Source organism: Momordica charantia (genome assembly GCF_013281855.1).
Source record: "Momordica charantia cultivar OHB3-1 chromosome 2 unlocalized genomic scaffold, Mcharantia_2.0 BLBB01000002.1, whole genome shotgun sequence".
Taxonomy (NCBI): domain Eukaryota; kingdom Viridiplantae; phylum Streptophyta; class Magnoliopsida; order Cucurbitales; family Cucurbitaceae; genus Momordica; species Momordica charantia.
Window position 1 is genome coordinate 17,744,216 of NW_028275160.1, and position 18,602 is coordinate 17,762,817.

At 37.7% G+C, this 18,602-nt stretch overlaps 1 pseudogene; it reads right to left on the bottom strand.

Moving 5' to 3' along the window:
- Positions 1–18,335, bottom strand: part of LOC148212939 (pentatricopeptide repeat-containing protein At2g15820, chloroplastic-like) — a 38,935-nt pseudogene extending 20,600 nt beyond the window's left edge.
- Positions 18,336–18,602: the final 267 nt, after the last annotated feature.

Genomic DNA, 18,602 nt, shown 5'->3' on the forward strand with positions numbered 1-18,602 from the left:
ATGAGGAGGTAAAGGAACCAAAGTCCATGTATTCTGATCAGAAAGAACAGTGAACTCCTCAGACATAGCACATTTCCACTCATGCAACTTAGAAGCTTGAGTAAAAGATGTAGGCTCCAAGGTAGTATCAGAAGACACATCTTAAGCAAGAAACACCTTTTTCTTACTGATCCCTGATTTTAAACGAGTCTGCATCGGGTAAGTGTTGGTAGTAGAAGGCAAAACAAAACCAACAAGAGGGCCAACAACAGTAGGAGCCACAATACTATTATCATTAGTAGGAGAAACAACCAAATCAGTGGTAGGAGGCATCAAAGTATGCTCAGTTCTGGAATTGGCTATGACCAAATTAGGAGCAGATGTGATATTATCTACAGCCAAAGTAGAATCAGGACTCACAACCACAGATTCATTAGGAGCAGCCATATTAGAAAAGCCAGCCATAGAATCACAAACCAGTGCACTACTCAAACGGGAAGTAGATTGAAGTATAATGGGTAAAGCAAAATCACAAGAAGACGGAGATGGAGAATGAGAAGGAGAAGTGGAGGGAGAGGCAGAAGCAAAAGGAAACACATGTTCATCAAAGACAACATGGCAAGAAATATAAATGCGCTCAGAGACGGGATCAAGGTATAGATAACCTTTATATCCAAGAGGATAACCAAGAAACACGCACTGTTTTGTTCGAGGTTGAAGTTTATTTGTAGCATAAGGACGAAGAAGGGGATAACAAGCACAACCAAACACTCGTAAATGATTGTAATTAGGATATGTAGAAAAAAGGACTTCATAAGGAGATCGATTACCAAGTGAAGTAGATGGTAAGCGATTTATAAGAAAAACAGCACAAGCAAAGGCATAAAACCAAAACCTTAAAGGAACAGAGGATTTGGATAGCAACGAAAGCGCAATTTCAACAATATGATGGTGTTTGCGTTCGGCAACACCATTTTGTTCAGGAGTATAAGGACAAGAACATTGATGAAACACACCATAAGAATCAAAAAAGGTACGAAAGATCATGATTAACATACTCTCCACCTCCATCACTTCGAAAAATCTTGAGTTTGGATGATAACAGATTTTCGACAAAAGGTTTAAAGCGCTTAATCACAGAGGAAACATCCGATTTTTGAGCAAGAGGGAAAATCCAGGTATACCGAGACAAGTCATCAATAAAAGAGACATAGTATCGATAAGCATTGATAGAAACCTCAGGAGAAGGCCCCCAAACATAACTATGAACAATTTCAAGGGAAAAACAAGTAGATGTACGCGACAGGGTACAAGGAAGTTTATGCATTTTTCCATTAAGGCAATGCGTACACAGAGATGAATTAACGGCAGTAGGACTAATATACAACAATTTGAGAACAGAATTCAATACAGCAGAATTGGGGTGACCTAAACGGTCATGCCATACAAAGGAAAAATAAGACAAAGTAGCAAAGGATGACTTATTAGAAGAACAGGACAGAGCAGGCGGCAGAGATGTCAATGGATAAAGGCCATTGACACTAGGTCCATGGAAGAGTGTTCGGCCTGATGTTTTGTCCTGAATAGTGAAGGAATTTGCATAAAAAATGAAGATAAAGTTATTATCAACACAAAATTGATGCACCGAAAGCAAATTGGCTGAAATATGAGGGACACGAAGAAGATTTGAAAGAAGAAAAGAAGAACAACCAGTAGAAAGAGTAGCACAACCTGAGTGACTGATAGGTAATGGCTGGCTGTTACCAACTGCGACCTGTGCTTCTCCATTATACTCCGTGGATACAGTAAGATTGGCTAACTCAGAAGTGAGGTGACCATTACACCCAGAGTTAGACAACCAGACTTGTGAATCAGAAGGAGAAGTCACTGAATTAGTCGGAGGCTTGGCAGTAAATGAAGCCGCAAGAGCAGTCAAATGCGCCGGAGAATGACGGCCACGAAATTCTTGATTCATGCGATGATATTAATCCAACGCGTTATGGCCAAAACGTTGGCAAATTTGACAGATAACACGGCTGGACTAAAAAGTGGAATCAGATTTGGAGTGGAACTGACCGACTCCACTCGAATTAGGGCTAGAGAAACCACGTCTAGCCGAGGCATTGCTCAGTTGGGTTTACACTGCTGTAAATAGTATCAAAGAGTCCAAATATATGTTGTAAATAGTACGATTGGGTTTACACTGCTCGAGGCACTGGGAGAAGGTTAACTGTAACTTATCATGTAAGCCTAAATTGAAAAACATACTCATCAAATCAACATAAGCTAGCACGAGAGGTTTTAAATTACTCTTTATGAAGTCCTCCATGATGGATTATGCAAGTTCTATCTATTGAAATTTACATAAAATTCCAATAATTCTCTTGTTGGGTGTGTTGCCCTAAACTCGTAGTTTGTATTTATGAAAAAACAAATGTATATTCAATAAAGTTTTATTCAATAAATTTGTTGTTGAATTCATAGCATTGCATTGTCCAAAATCCAATAAACTAAACATCTGAGGTTATTTTAGTGTAACCGGGACAGTATATGTACTAGGTATATATTTGATATACCCCTGATATACGAGGTATATATTTGATATACCCTGATATACAAGTGGATAATGTCCCGTGAATAACCTAACGGGTCTATAGTATATGGATAAAGCTGGGTACCTTATCCTGGCAACACTATGGATACGACTCACTCTGTAAAGGTTACAGACGACTCGATCCAGGTCGTTCGTGTGGAGATATGCGAATGGGGGTATCCTATACAATGAGTTTTTATAAGATCGGACCACGAAATAACCAATCTTTAGATGTAACACTGTTAACTAATAGATTGCTGTTTCTTAAGATGACCAGGCAACTCATTCTCAATCCTGAGTGAGTTATGGACTCCTGCCTGTGAGGGCTCGTCCTTTGATCTGTATGGGTGAGAGTGGCCCGAGTTGCCGACTCAATATTTCTACCATTTTGGGGACGAGGTCGAGTGGGGAGCTTGGAACATAACTTCACAAGATAGAATTCACTCCTCCCCGACTTTAGGGGAGTAGATGAGTGTTCTCTTAATTACTGACTCCGGGACTTGAACAAGGGGCCCCACCCTCTCATTGGCTTGAGAGGGACTTCCGGTTATTGGTCGGACCATAATCGGGTTGTTCATTAGAGGAGCAGTGGTATTTAAGGAGTAAGATGTAACTCAGGGGTAAAACGGTAATTTGACCCAACTTGAGGTACGAGCACTCGTGAAGGATTGACTCGTCATTAATGGTCGTATATCCAGGACACGAAAAACATTCTGCAGTGAGAAGAGTGCAACTGCGGGTCTTTAGTGGAGTTACCCGTAGTTAACGAATGTTGATTAACTCGGTTAATGAGTTTGACCGATTAATCTCGTATCGTTGGAGCTTCTGATCTGTAGGTCCATTAGGTCCCCTTGCTAGCTCATAACGGGTAAAACGAAGATCAAGTTTTTGGAAGAATTTGAACTGTTCAAATTTAATAAGGGATTATATGTATATTGATACATTATAATATATAGTTAATTCTAAATTAAAACTATATATTATGAGATAAATTATTTGAATGAAATTCAAATAAAATTAATATGAATAAGATTCATATTAAAACTATAGGTTAAAAATAATGTGCATAAGATGGACATTAAAACTATAGGTTATACGAGAGAAATACTATAGAATATGATTCTATTTATGTGATAAATAATTAAGTGTTAATTATTTGATATATATATGTGTGTGTGTTAATTAATTATTAATTAGATTAATAATTAATTAATATGATTAATTTATTAATTATATATATATTAATTATTATATATATATATTATAAATATCTTATATATATATATATATTAATTATATATTATTAATATTTATATTTATATTAATATTAATGTTAAACTCCCCTACAAAATTGCAGGGACTGGGAAGTTGGTATGCTCCCCACGTCATTCTTCTTTTTCTTTGTGAAATGGGAAGCAGAATGGTTCTGCAACTCATATAGAACAAAAAGAAGAAAAAAAACCTTCCAATCTCTCGAAGGAGCTCTCTCTCCAATACTCCCTCTCATTCCAAACGCGGTGCTCCCACAAGCACGGTCTCGAGACCCAAGAGGATAGCGAGGAAGACACGGTGGTGGTGTTCGGGTGGAAACCATTGAAGAAAAGTTCTTCAAATGTATGGTTTTCCCCTGTATTTTCTTCTTAACCGTTTTGATTTTGTTTCCCAAATATCACGAACAACGGTCCGCTTCCGCTCCGGGATTGACATCCCTTCAATTAATATCAGAGCCAGGTTGTTATTCTGATTTTTTGGGATCAAAATCGGTGTTTTTGGTGGGTGTTTTCATATTTTCGAAATATGGGTTTGCGGGTTGGAAAATTTCTGGTTTTTGGCATTTAGATAGCGTTTTTCTTCTTGATTTGATCATGTAAAGGCCCGGTGTTTTTGGCATATTGTATCTGTATTGATTCTGTAAGTCCAGGTCGCTCGAAAGTCGTTCGTGGCGTCGGATTGGACAAAAAGTTGCATAAAACAGCGAAGAAGACGAAGTAGACTGCGCAGACAGGGTCGTGGCGTTATGCAACAGCGCCATGGCGCTGTAGGGACAACACACAACGCCACGGCGCTGCACTGTAGCGCCGCAGCGCTGTACAGCGCCATGGCGCCATGTCTGGGCCCCACGGCGCTGCTGTTGAGGCATTTTGCTGCAGCAGTGCCGTGGCGCTGTCCTTAGGCGCCGAGGCGCTGTCCCTGGTGTTTTTTGGTGCGTTTTTGTGGCTCCGGTTCGCAGTTCAAGGGTGGTTGCAGTCGTTTTCTTATTTTTGTATTATTTTGCTTTCTTAGGGTGCCAAAAACCGTTCCAACTTTGCTATTTAAATATCTTATACATTATGAATGTATATTTTAATTAAAAGCATATTGTATATTGTATGCCATATAGTTATAAAATCCCACCATAGGTTACATGCATAATATGTATGTTTTGATATATAGTATGTATGTATGGTCATGCATCATATAGTTATAAATGTTATAATGTATGAATGCATGTTTTATTTTCATAGTTAATATAAGTGTTGTATTAATTAGATGAAAATAAAGTTGCATTGAGCATGACATTACTTTGGTTAATATAATTGTTATTTAATGTATGCTTACAATGCATGATTATAGTTTTAATTTCTTAAATTTTATAAGAGTTATAAAATGTGGTAGAAATAAATTAAAATCTATAATAAAGAATTGCATGCAAACATAGGGTCTAAGTTAATTAATTTTGAAGGGGTTTAAAATTAATTAGACCTTAGGTTATATCTTCTAATATGATTAGGGGGTAGTCTTTTATTTTATTTTAACTAGGTTTAAAATGAAATGATAAAAGACTAAATATAAAATATTGGCTATAAGGGAACCCTGTCTAAGGAAAATTCTGTCTAGGTTAAGGTATTTAAGCTGACCGATAGGGAACACCTCTACCTGGGAACCGACCTGGGGGTTGAATTAGTCAATATTTTATATACATGCAATAATGTCATTGGTTTATTAAAGTGTTTAATAAACTAAAACATTATTGTACAACTACCAATATAATAGTTATATTGGACCGACTAAAAAATCACTTAGTTAATTTCACTTAGCCGGGATTTATCTAAGTAATATACACTAGTCTTAGAATACTAAGTGGGAGCTAAAGAGAATATGCAATATACAGTGTATATATTTGATATACAAAGTATATATAACATACTTTTCTCTCTCTATCACGTTCTCCTTTATATTCACACTGTGAGTTCTATGCTCCGCCTCGTGTCGCCCTGGGCGCGACCTCCCTACAGAAGGTGTTTGCATGATTCAATATCGAGGTGAATGGAGATAGTATTCATAGTAAGTGGGAGAAGGACGTGTGACAACACATCCTGCGGTCTCCGCCATTGGTTGTACCGTGAGGTTTCATACATGACCTGCGTGTCGTCTTGGAGCGACCATCCCTACAGAGGGTTCATTGTATGGAATCAAAACCAAGGCAAACTCCAGAAATGGATTAGGGTCTCTTAGGTTTTGCTCCAATATTTTCCTTCCCTATGGCGGGATTATTGGGGCGGATCTCTGAGGTCTGAAAATGATGGGTCACACTTACGGGGAGTTGTTAAGTTAGTTAGCAATTTCCTGACCAAAAGTTTATAGGAATAAGAGTTATTCTAGTGTAAAATTTAGTTGAGAACGTCTCAATTCAGTGAAGGAGTACCTGTCTGCCCTACGGTAGCTGTTGCTCTAAATCACTGAAGCGTCGTTGCAAAATAATTTTGTTAGGGTGCTTAATTACTTTTGCTAAAATTTGATTGGGTTTAAAGGCTAATGCATGAAACTGATATAGGTTTGTTTTTACTTTCAGCATGTCTACTTCCATTATTGCACTCCTAGCCACTGAAAAACTTAACAGCGAGAATTACAAACAATGGAAATCGAATCTAAACACTATTCTCGTGATAGATGATCTTAGGTTCATCTTGCAAGAGGATTGTCCTCAAGCTCCTGCGCCTAACGCCACTGTGGCGGTACGCAACGTCTATGACAGGTGGATCAAGGCCAATGACAAGGCCAAGGTCTACAACTTGGCGAGCATATCTGATGTGCTTTCCAAGAAGCACGAGGACACAGTCACCGCTAAAGAGATCATGGACTCGCTGCAGAGCATGTTTGGACAACCGTCCTCACAGGCTCGACATGAAGCCCTTAAGTTCATTTACAACTCTCGCATGAAGGAGGGTTCCTTAGTGCGAGAACACGTTCTCAACCTGATGGTCCACTTCAACGTGGCTGAGTCAAACGGGGCCGTCATAGATGAGCAGAGTCAGGTCAGCTTCATTCTGGAATCTCTTCCGAAGAGTTTCCTTCCATTCCGCAACAATGCGGTTATGAATAAGCTGGAGTACACTCTTACCACGCTCTTAAACGAGCTGCAGACCTACCAGTCTCTTATGAAGAGTAAGGGACAATAAGGGGAGGCAAATGTTACCACCTCAAAGAGGTTCAATCGAGGTTCGTCCTCTGGAACCAAGTATGTGCCCTCTTATTCTAGAAGTAAGACTTTTAAGAAGAAGGCTGCTAGTGGAGTCTAAACCTGACTCCACTGCTGTCGCTGCCAAGAAAGGCAAGGCCAAGGTTGCAGAGAAAGGAAAGTGTTTCCACTGCAATATGGACGGGCATTGGAACCGTAACTGCCCAAAGTACTTGGCCGAAAAGAAGAAAGCCAATAAAGGTAAACATGATTTACTTGTTTTGGAAACATGTTTAGTGGAGAACGATGACTCTGCCTGGATACTGGATTCATGAGCCACTAATCACGTTTGTTCTTCATTTCAGGGAATTAGTTCCTGGAGGCAGCTTGACACCGGAAAGATGACTCTCAAGGTCGGAACAGGAGAGGTCGTCTCAACTGTGGCGGTAGGGAAGCTTAAGTTGTTTACAAACAAGAATATGTATATATTATTAGATAATGTGTACGTGGTTCCTAAATTTAAAAGGAACTTAATTTCAGTTTCTTGTTTGTTAGAACATATGTATTTCATTTCATTTCAATTGAATGAAGCGTTCATTTTCAGAAATGGTGTTAATATTTGTTCTGCTTTGCTTGAAAACAACTTGTATGTGCTAAGACCAACCATAACTAAAGTAGTTTTAAATACCGAGTTGTTTAAAAATGCTAGAACTCAAAATAAAAGGCAAAAAGTTTCTCAAAAAGAAAATACCTATCTTTGGCACTTAAGATTAGGTCACATTAATCTCAATAGGATTGGTAGGTTGGTTAAGAATGACATTCTAAATGAGTTAGAAGATGATTCTTTACCACCATGTGAGTCTTGTCTTGAAGGCAAGATGACTAAAAGACCTTTTACTGGAAAAAGTTATTAAGCCAAAGAGCCCTGAGAACTTATACATTCAGACCTTTGTGGTCCGATGAATGTTAAAGCTCGAGGAGGGTATATGTAATGACCCCAATTTTTATATGTCATTAATAATATAATATTGAGATAATTACTCATAAAACATAATTTCATTAAAATAAAATAAGATAAAAACTTGTATTTTTCATCTAAAAATGAAAACGATAACTTAATAAGACTTAACTTATAAATCTTTAGCAGTGGAAATCACAAAGTTATTATCCTTAAATAAAACAAGTAAAAATGTGGTATAGTCATAATTAAAAGTATATAAATAAAATTCAACTGTGTCTCATATCTCCTCCTCGTCAATGCCCAGGTCATCCTCGACGTTATTCTCGTCAACTATATAACTATCTGTAAAAAAAATTGAAACAACATGGAATGAGTATAAAAAAATACCCAGTAAGTAGTTCCCATCATAAGGAACCTTTCATGCTCAAACACACACATCATGCTTATATGCATGCATACCTCAACCTAACATATAAACCAATGAACAACTTAACTTAAGATACTTGTGCTTGCTAGCATAAACTTACATATCTAAATCCTTCATTTGGCGCCACGCTATACATAAATACCCCATACCATAACCGTCAATTTCGCATGTAATATTTATAGGGTAATTACCCCCCATAAATACCATTAACATGAACTAATTTGTTTCCTAGGGCCCAGCCTTTAGAAGAAACCATACATGTCATATCATACATCTAGCTGCATAACATAAGTGCTTAATTTGGGTATTTCATGCATAACATTAATCTTACCTAAATCCATGACACATAAGACTACTAACTTCACTACGAATGCAATACATCACACATTATGTCATGCTTTACCTAAACATGATTTACTATTAAACATACTTAAAATGACATGAGAAAGCCATAGAATCATAACATGCTTCGTAATACATAAAATTTAACCACCATCACCATTCAATAACAAAATATATTTAAGCAACATGAATAACATAATTCAATAACAAAACAATACAACACGTAACATAATTCACTTACAATCAAACAATAATACAACAAAACATACAAGGTGGTAACCTATGATAGAATCCACTTACCTGAACTTCACAAACTAAAAGAAATTCCTTAAAGCTTCCTAATAACAATTAACACAACTAAAATTAGGACTCAATTACCTAAACTAAGCTTTCTCCAATAAGTTCTCATAACTAGATATGTTCACTATTCTACTAGTAGAAATCCCTTAATAATTAACCTAGTCCATAATAATCATAAAATATATATATAAATTTGTGAAAAGTAATTCTAAATCTTCATATTAGCCTCTGATTTATATACTATGATATCGATAAAAATAATTTACTGATTTTGCAAATTTACAAAAAAACTAGAGAAAACACATAGCACTAGTTTTCACAATTTTAAACCGTAGGTTAAAACTAATCATAAAAATCAATTTTAATACATTCAAATACATTTTAGGTTAGTTTAAAGGTGCTGGTCATGGTCTCAAAAATTCAAAATTAACAATCCAAAATTTGATACAAAACAAGCTAAAACTATGAAAATAACATAAATCGTTAATAACCGTTATGAAGCAATTTTATGAACATTTTTAGGACCTTTAAATTCAGATTTTCAGATCTCAAATCAATAAAAATAAGGCCTAAACAGTACATATTTTATCTTAATAATGAACCTTTAAAATAATTTACACCAGGAAGAAAGATGCTTACCGTTGGTGCGTTTTCCTCTCTACTCTAAAGAATAAAAAGAGGAAATTTTCCAGCAACTAAGAGAGCTTTAAATAATGATGGAAACCTAAGAAAATGGATATGAACATGCTTAGGTTCTATAAAAATTATTTGGAAAAATCTACTTACAAAACTAGACTAAAAGAAACTGTTCTTACCGAAAAGACAAAACCGCAATGAACGATCCTTGAAGGGACTTGGAAAAGCAATCACAACTCCTCTAAGGTGTGATTTAAAACATAGGATAGATGATTGAGAGGAAATTTTCAGATTTGTTTATAAATGTTCTTGGAGGAAAATGAATGAAACAAACATAGGTAGCTTAAGGAGAATGGCTTGGAAGATGAAACAAACATGAATCTTGGAAGATGGAACAAACTTCTTCTCTCTCCTCATGCATGGCCAATTACTTAATGGGATTGTTAGTGTTTTTTGGTCTTCCTAACTAACTTAATTACTACATGTGTCTCTTGGGTGGAATGTGGGTTATATTGCCTAATCATGGTTATGAGTTAAGTAAAACTTTCTATATTCCCCCAATTAAGTTAATTTAATTAAGGTAGAAAAATAAAGAGTAAAATAAAGGTAATATGGGGTTTTACTTGGTTAATTACCTTAAAATAAAACTTTGGATAAAATGTATGAAACTTTATAAATACTCAAATAATGCTACCATTACAATTACCATATTTCACAACATTTATTTAATTACTGAAGTAGTATTGTTAATTTTGTTACTTAAATACAATTATAATCTCGCTAATCTTATTAATCTCTTATGCATATTTATTTTTGATTAACATACATAATTAATTAAACATTGATAAGATGAATCACTAAATTTTGTTGTAAATTTCTTTCTAATAAGTAAATAAAATTAACTTGAGCTTAATTAGATAGAGTATTAGAAGCCTACAATTATTAACTAGGATTGATTAAAGTTTATTGGCATAAAGCTAATTAGATTTGACTAGCTTACCTAAAAAAAACAATAATAATATAATGTCATGAAAATACTGTTAAAGGTAATGCAGGGCATTACAGTATGAATACTTCATCTCTTTTATAGATGATTATTCAAGGTATTATTTATACCTAATGCAACATAAGTCTGAAGCCCTTGAAAAGTTCAGGGAGTACCAGACTGAAGTTGAAAATCAATTAGGTAAAACCATTAAAACACTTCGATCAGATCGAGGTGGAGAGTATATGGACTTGAGATTCCAGGACTATATGATAGAACATGGAATCACGTCCCAACTCTCAGCCCTTAGTACACCTCAACAAAACGGTGTATCAGAAAGGAGAAACAGAATCCTGTTGGACATGGTTCGATCAATGATGAGCTATGCTCAGTTACCTAACTCGTTTTGGGGTTACGCAGTGGAGACTGCGGTTTATATTTTGAACGTAGTTTCATCAAAAAGTGTTTCTGAAACACCCTTTGAGCCATGGAAGGGTCGTAAAGCTAGTTTAAGTCACTTCCGCATTTGGGGATGCCCGGTACACATGCTCATGACTAACCCAAAGAAACTGGAACCTCGTTCAAAAGTATGCTTATTCGTAGGTTACCATAAAGAGACGAGAGGTGATCTATTCTTCGATCCTCAAGAAAACAGAGTGTTTGTATCAACAAATGCTACTTTCTTGGAAGAAGACCATGTTCGAGATCATAAACCACGAAGTAATGTAGTGATTAACGAGATTTCCGAAGAGGCTACAAACACGTCAACAAGAGTTGTTGATCAAACTGACATTACAACAAGAGTTGTTGATGAAGCCAATACATCACGTCAGTCACATCCACCTCAAGTGTTGAGGGTGCCTCGACGTAGTGGGAGGGTTGTGTCACAACCTGACCGCTACGTGGGTTTAACTGAAACCCAAGTTGTCATACCTGATGATGGCATCGAGGATCCATTGACCTACAAAAAGGCAATGGAAGATACTGACAAGGACAAATGGGTCAAAGCAATGGACCTGGAAATGGAGTCGATGTACTTCAATTTCGTTTGGGAACTTGTAGATCAGCCTGATGGGGTAAAACCCATAGGATGCAAATGGATCTATAAGCGAAAACGAGACGCCGAAGGAAAAGTACACACCTTTAAGGCGAGACTTGTGGTAGAAGGCTACACACAAAGGGAAAGGGTGGACTATGAAGAAATCTTCTCCCCTGTAGCTATGCTTAAGTCCATTAGAATACTTTTATCCATTGCCACATATTATCACTATGAGTGTAACGCCCCAGAACTTCCCACACACTTCTAGGTCACGTTAACTACCCAACTGTTTAAACTTAACCCCAAACACGAGATGTCAACTCCCTGTGAAATAATTATATAAAATCAAGCTTCACCTCTCATCAATTTAACAATGAGTCTATTCTATAGAATATCAATAACCATCATCCGTGGACAACCTCACGAGGCAACTTTATTATTCCAACTAGGCAAAACTCAATGAATTGAAGAAACTAAAATAAACACCCATCCCGAAATAAAATAAACAACAAATGGGAACCTCCCAATTATTCAAATAAGAACAAATAGTCTCATCACCATGGTCGCCAACGAGTCCTTCACCTGAAACAATAATTGTAGAGGGGGGGTGAGTATATAAAATATACTCCGTAAGTAGCCCTCACTAACAACACACACACATCATGCTCAACCAAATCATGAAACATTCATAGTCATGTTCTACATCACATTATGCAATCAAACATAGACACATTCTATAAGATTCGGCAACAACCACAACCATGAACCAACTAGTTACCAACCTTGAATCTCCCTAACACCTCAAGTACCTCTATGCTTATCACAGCTATCCTAGCCCTCCACAGTTAACTTCTTCAAATAGAGTCGGCCCCTGACCATTTTTACCCAGAGCCCCGACACTACTGCATCGGCCCTCGACCATTTTTACCCAAGGCCCCGATGACTTCACCATCTATCGGCCCTTGACCATTTTTACCCAAGTCCCCAATAGCTTTCCTTCCAAAAGACTCCTCACATCGACCATCGACCATTTTTACCCGAGGCCTCGATACTCAATTAGTGACGTATCAGCCCCCGACCATTTATACCCGAGGCCCTGACACTCACCCATTCACTTTCTCCAAGAATCCAACTCTCGCCAGAGTCTTACTATATACTTTCTTATGCCATGACCCATGCATCTTTCAGCTCACAAACACAATTCAGCATGCTTCCACAACATAAACAACATTCTAATAATGGAATGTAAACCAATCATGCTTTCACAATATAACATTTCTTAACAACAGCTCCACAGTGAGTTTTGTCGCAACAAAGCATAACCAAACAAATTTTAAACAATTAGAGCCCAACACAGTTCATCCAAAACACGTAATATCCAACATCAATATTCAATAAGCATTGCTAGATATGATAAACACACGAAACACGCCGAACAATTCATGCATATTCAGACAACAAACATCCCCACAGCAATTCCCAGCAGTTTAGCAAAGTAGAAATTACACCATTATCACCGACAAATATTCAACACTACTCCAAGTATACAGATTAACACAAACGAGAGTTATCTAGCACAATGGCGTATCAAAATTAATATTAAACGCCACAAAACCAGCACATTAGAAACTGTCTAACACACATTAACGCACGCACACGCCCCTTGTCTACTTACTCACAACCGTGCCCTTAAGTTTTGCGTCGATCTCACACCTAAACACTAAAACAGAAAAATACGGCAAGTTACGTACACTATTCAGCCTTCGAAATCAATTCTAAAAGGGTTCAAATGACTCATTACCACCAAAATCGACTTCGTAGGGGTGTGGGTAACTTAGATCTAGCTCGCCAAGGTGTGGGTAGCCTAAATCGGGCTTCGAACGGTTGTGGGTCAATGCCAAAAAGTATCGAAACGAGGAAATCGCTACGAACTGCTACTGCTTGGGTGCTGGCCGTGAGATTCGAGGTCGTTGGAGGGGAAACACGTCTGATCGGTCGCTGATGCTGTCCAGTCCAACACGCCGCCGTCCGCCGCTGTACCGGCTGCAGCCGCTGGAACGCCGTGGGTCGTCGGTCGCTGCTGCTCGAACGCCGCCGAGGAGAAGGTTGCGCCGCCACTACTATGGATCGTCGGGACGTCAGGTGTCGTCGTCGGCCGCCGCTGCTGAAGTTCGACGCTGCCATTGCTCGCGAACCGCCGCTGCTGGATGGGTCGCCGGCCGCCGCTGCTGTGGATCGAAATGTCGGGGTGCTGCCGTAACCCGGCGTTCACGGGTGAGGTCGTCGGAACAATAAAAGAGAGGAAGAGAAGGGGGGGTGGGCGGCTAGGGCAAGAAGGAAGGAGAAGATGGAAAAAAAAACCCTATGTGTTTTCTTTTCTTTTCTTTTTATTAACTTTCTTTTCCTTTGTTTTAAAACCAAACCAACCCAAAATGCCCAACAAGACCAAGCCCAAGAGAAAAGATATCCATCCCACTTAAGACAAACCAACCACACGGAGCCCGATAAATATAAATTTAATTAGAGTTTAATTTTAAAAAAATAAAAATAAAAATAAAATCTCCTGATTCGAGACTAACTAACCTGAGGGACTCGGGGCGTTACAATGAGATATGGCAAATGGACGTCAAGACTGCTTTTCTGAATGGCAATCTTGAAGAAAGTATTTATATGTCTCAACCCGAAGGGTTCATAGCACAAGGTCAAGAGCAAAAGGTTTGCAAGCTTAAATGGTCCATATATGGACTGAAACAAGCATCTTCATCTTGGAACATAAGGTTCGATACTGCGATCAAATCTTATGGTTTTGACCAAAACGTTGATGAGCCTTGTGTATACAAGAAGGTTGTCAACAACACTGTAACCTTCTTAGTGTTGTACGTGGATGATATCCTACTCATTGGGAATGATATAGGATACCTCACTGACATAAAGAAGTGGCTAGCGACTGAGTTTCAAATGAAGGATTTGGGAGAAGCTCAGTATGTTTTTGGCATCCAAATTCTAAGGGATCGCAAGAACGAAACGTTAGCCTTGTCTCAAGTAACTTATATCGACAAGATGTTTGTTAGATATTCGATGCAGAATTCCAAGAAAGATTTATTACCCTTCAGGCATGGAATTCATCTGTCTAAGGAACAATGTCCTAAGACAACTCAAGAAGTTGAGGATATGAGACGTATACCATATGCTTCAACAGTGGGCAGCCTGATGTACGCCATGCTTTGCACAAGGCTTGACATTTGCTATGCAGTAGAGATGGTCAGTAGGTACCAATCCAACCCAGGATATGATCATTGGACTGAGGTTAAGGGAATTCTCAAGTATCTTAGGAGAACGAGGGACTACAAGCTCATATATGACGCTAAGGATTTGATCCTTACAGGATACACTAACTCTGAATTCCAAATAGACAAGGATTCAAGGAAATCCACGTCGGGGTCAGTATTCACTCTTAATAGAGTGGTAGTTTGGCGAAGCATCAAACAAGGATGCATCGCAGACTCCACCATGGAGGCTTAGTATGTTGCAGCTTGTGAAGCAGCAAAAGAGGCGGTTTGGCTTAGAAAGTTCTTGACAGATTTGGAAGTCCTTCCGAACATGAACTTGCCCATCACACTTTATTGTGATAACAGTGGTGCTGTGGCAAATTTTAAAGAACCTCGAAGCCACAAGAGAGGCAAACACATTGAAAGGAAGTACCACCTTAACGGAAGATAGTGCAACGAGGAGATGTGATCGTCACAAAGATCCCTTCGGAGCACAATATTGCTTATCCTTTTACAAAAGCACTCACGACTAAAGTCTTTGAGGGCCATCTAGAAAGTCTAGGTCTACGAGCTTTGTACGATTAGTCTAGGGCAAGTGGGAGAAATGTAATGGGTATAGTGTATGCCCAAGTTTATTGTATTTTCCCTTTGCTTTATGATAATGTACACCCCACTCGAGTTTAGTTCAAAGGGGAGTTTGTTGGGTGTGTTGCCCTAAACTCGTAATTTGTATTTATTTAAAAACAAATGTATATTCAATAAATTTGTTGTTGAATTCATAGCATTGCATTGTCCAAAATCCAATAAACTAAACATCCGAGGTTATTTTAGTGTAACCGGGATAGTATATGTACTAGGTATATATTTGATATACCCCTGATATACGAGGTATATATTTGACATACCCTGATATACAAGTGGATAATGTCCCGTGAATAACCTAAAGGGTCTATAGTATATGGATAAGGCTGGGTACCTTATCCTGGCAATACTATGGATACGGCCCACTCTGTAAAGGTTACAGACGACTCGATCCAGGTCGTTCATGTGGAGACATGCGAGTGGGGGTATCCTATACAATGAGTTTGTATAAGATCGAACCACGAAATAGTCAATCTTTAGATGTAACACCGTTAACTAATAGATTGTTGTTTCTTAGGATGACCAGACAACTCATTCTCAATCCTGAGTGAGTTATGGACTCCTGTCTGTGAGGGCTCGTCCTCTGATCTGTATGGGTGAGAGTGGCCCGAGTTGCCGACTCAATATTACTACCATTTTTGGGACGAGACCGAGTGAGGAGCTGGGAACATAACTTCACAAGATGGAATTCACTTCTCCCCGAATTTAGGGGAGTAGATGAGTATTCTCTTAATTACTGACTCCGGGACTTAAACAAGGGGCTCCACCCTCTCATTGGCCTGAGAGGGACTTCCGGTTATTGGTCGGACCATAACCGGGTTGTTCATTAGAGGGTAGTGATATTTAAGGAGTAAGATATAACTCAGGGGTAAAATGGTAATTTGACCCAACTTGAGTTACGAGCACTCGTGAAGGATTGACTCGTCATTAATGGTCGTATATCCATGGACATGAAAACATTCTGCAGTGAGAAGAGTGCAACTGCGGGTCTTTAGTGGAGTGACCCGTAGTTAACGAATGTTGATTAACTCGGTCAATGAGTTTGACCGATTAATCTCGTATCGTTGGAGCTTTTGATTTGTAGGTCCATTAGGTCCCCTTGCTAGCTCATAACGGGTAAAACGATGATCAAGTTTTTGGAAGAATTTGAACGGTTCAAATTTAATAAGGGATTATATGTATATTGATACAATATAGTATATAGTTAATTCTAAATTAAAACTATATATTATGAGACAAATTATTTGAATGAGATTCAAATAAAATTAATATGAATAAGATTCATATTAAAACTATAGGTTAAAAATAATGTGCATAAGATATACATAAAAATATAGGTTATACGAGAGAAATACTATATATGTTAATTAATTATTAATTAGATTAATAATTAATTAATATTTATTAATGAATATGATTAATTAATTATATATATATATTAATATTAATGTTAAACTCTCCTGCAAAATTGCAGGGGAGTGGGAAGTTGGAATGACGTGGGGAGTTACCCCACGTCATTCTTCTTTTTCTTTGTGAAATGGGAAGCAGAATGGTTCTGCAACTCATACAGAACAAAAAGAAGAAAACAAGGAAACTTCCAATCTCTCAAGGAGCTCTCTCTCTCAATACTCCCTCTCATTCCTAACGAGGTGCTCCCACAAACACGATCTCGAGACCCAAGAGGATAGCGAGGAAGACACGGTGGTGGTGTTCGGGTGGAAACCGTTGAAGAAAAGTTCTTCAAAGGTATGGTTTTCCCCTGTATTTTCTTCTTAACCGTTTTGATTTTGTTTCTCAAATATCACGAACAACGGTCCGCTTCCGCTCCGGGATTGACATCCCTTCATCTCTGATATGTTGCAGCACTTGCCAAGTTCAACGGCTTCATCTCCCCAAATATCTCCAAATCTTTCATCGGGTAGCCCACCTTTGCATAGACTTCCATTTTGTAAACAAAAGCTTGAGACGGCATGCCACCATCAAAATTTTTAAGTTTAAGCCACGTTCTTTCTACTTCCATATCATCTCCCATTTTTGGGCTTGCTCTCAAGATGGACAAAAGGACCTCTCTTTCTTCCGCGATTCCTGCTTGTAGCATTTCTTTCCTTAGTGACACAATCTTTTCTTTGTCTATTAGTATCCTGATAACTATGTAGCCAAATTAGGCCACCATATATATCTTTATGTAACTCGAGTCCAGTTGTTACCAAATTGTGATATATAAACTCAGTCTGTTTAAGATAATGCTTTGAAGAATCCCCTGGTTTGCTTACGAGAGCTCTAAAGAGAGAATTGTGCAAGCTAAGACGTGGTTTGTAACCACCTAGTTGAATCATACGATTGTAAATGGTGATTGCTTCCTCTATGCATCCTTGGACAGGTGCACTCAGGTAAGCAACAATCAAAATATGGAATGTAGATTCACTTGGTACAAATCCCTGATTAATTATATCATCAAATACCTCCCGACACTTTGAGAACTTTCGCTCCTTGCCCATGTAATCAGCAAGCTTAGTAGCTAGAGCATAATCAAATCGGTACCAATGTTGTTGCATCGTCCACTTGTACACCTAATTATAAAAATGAAGAAAAACAAGAAACTGAAAGAAAATTCTATCACAAACATAGATTATAAAGAATAGCAAATTAAAGAGAACTATCAAATTTTACATTTCTAGTCCAACAATCTCATTATATTCCAAATACTGTTCATGTTACATTCATGTTCAGGTCATATTACTGTATTCCAAAAAAATTTCTCTCTAGTATTATAATCCAAATAGAATGATAAAGCACAACAATTTTTCCTGAGTTTTTTCTCTCTAAAATTTCATCTTTTATAACTTTTATTTCTCTTCCTAATCTATTTTTCCTCTAAAAGTTATATTTTATTTTCTCGTTCAATTTTCTTTTAATTTTAATGTATCTTTGTATTTATTTATTTTCTCTAATAATTATATTTTAAATCTTGTTTTTATCTCTAAATTTGTT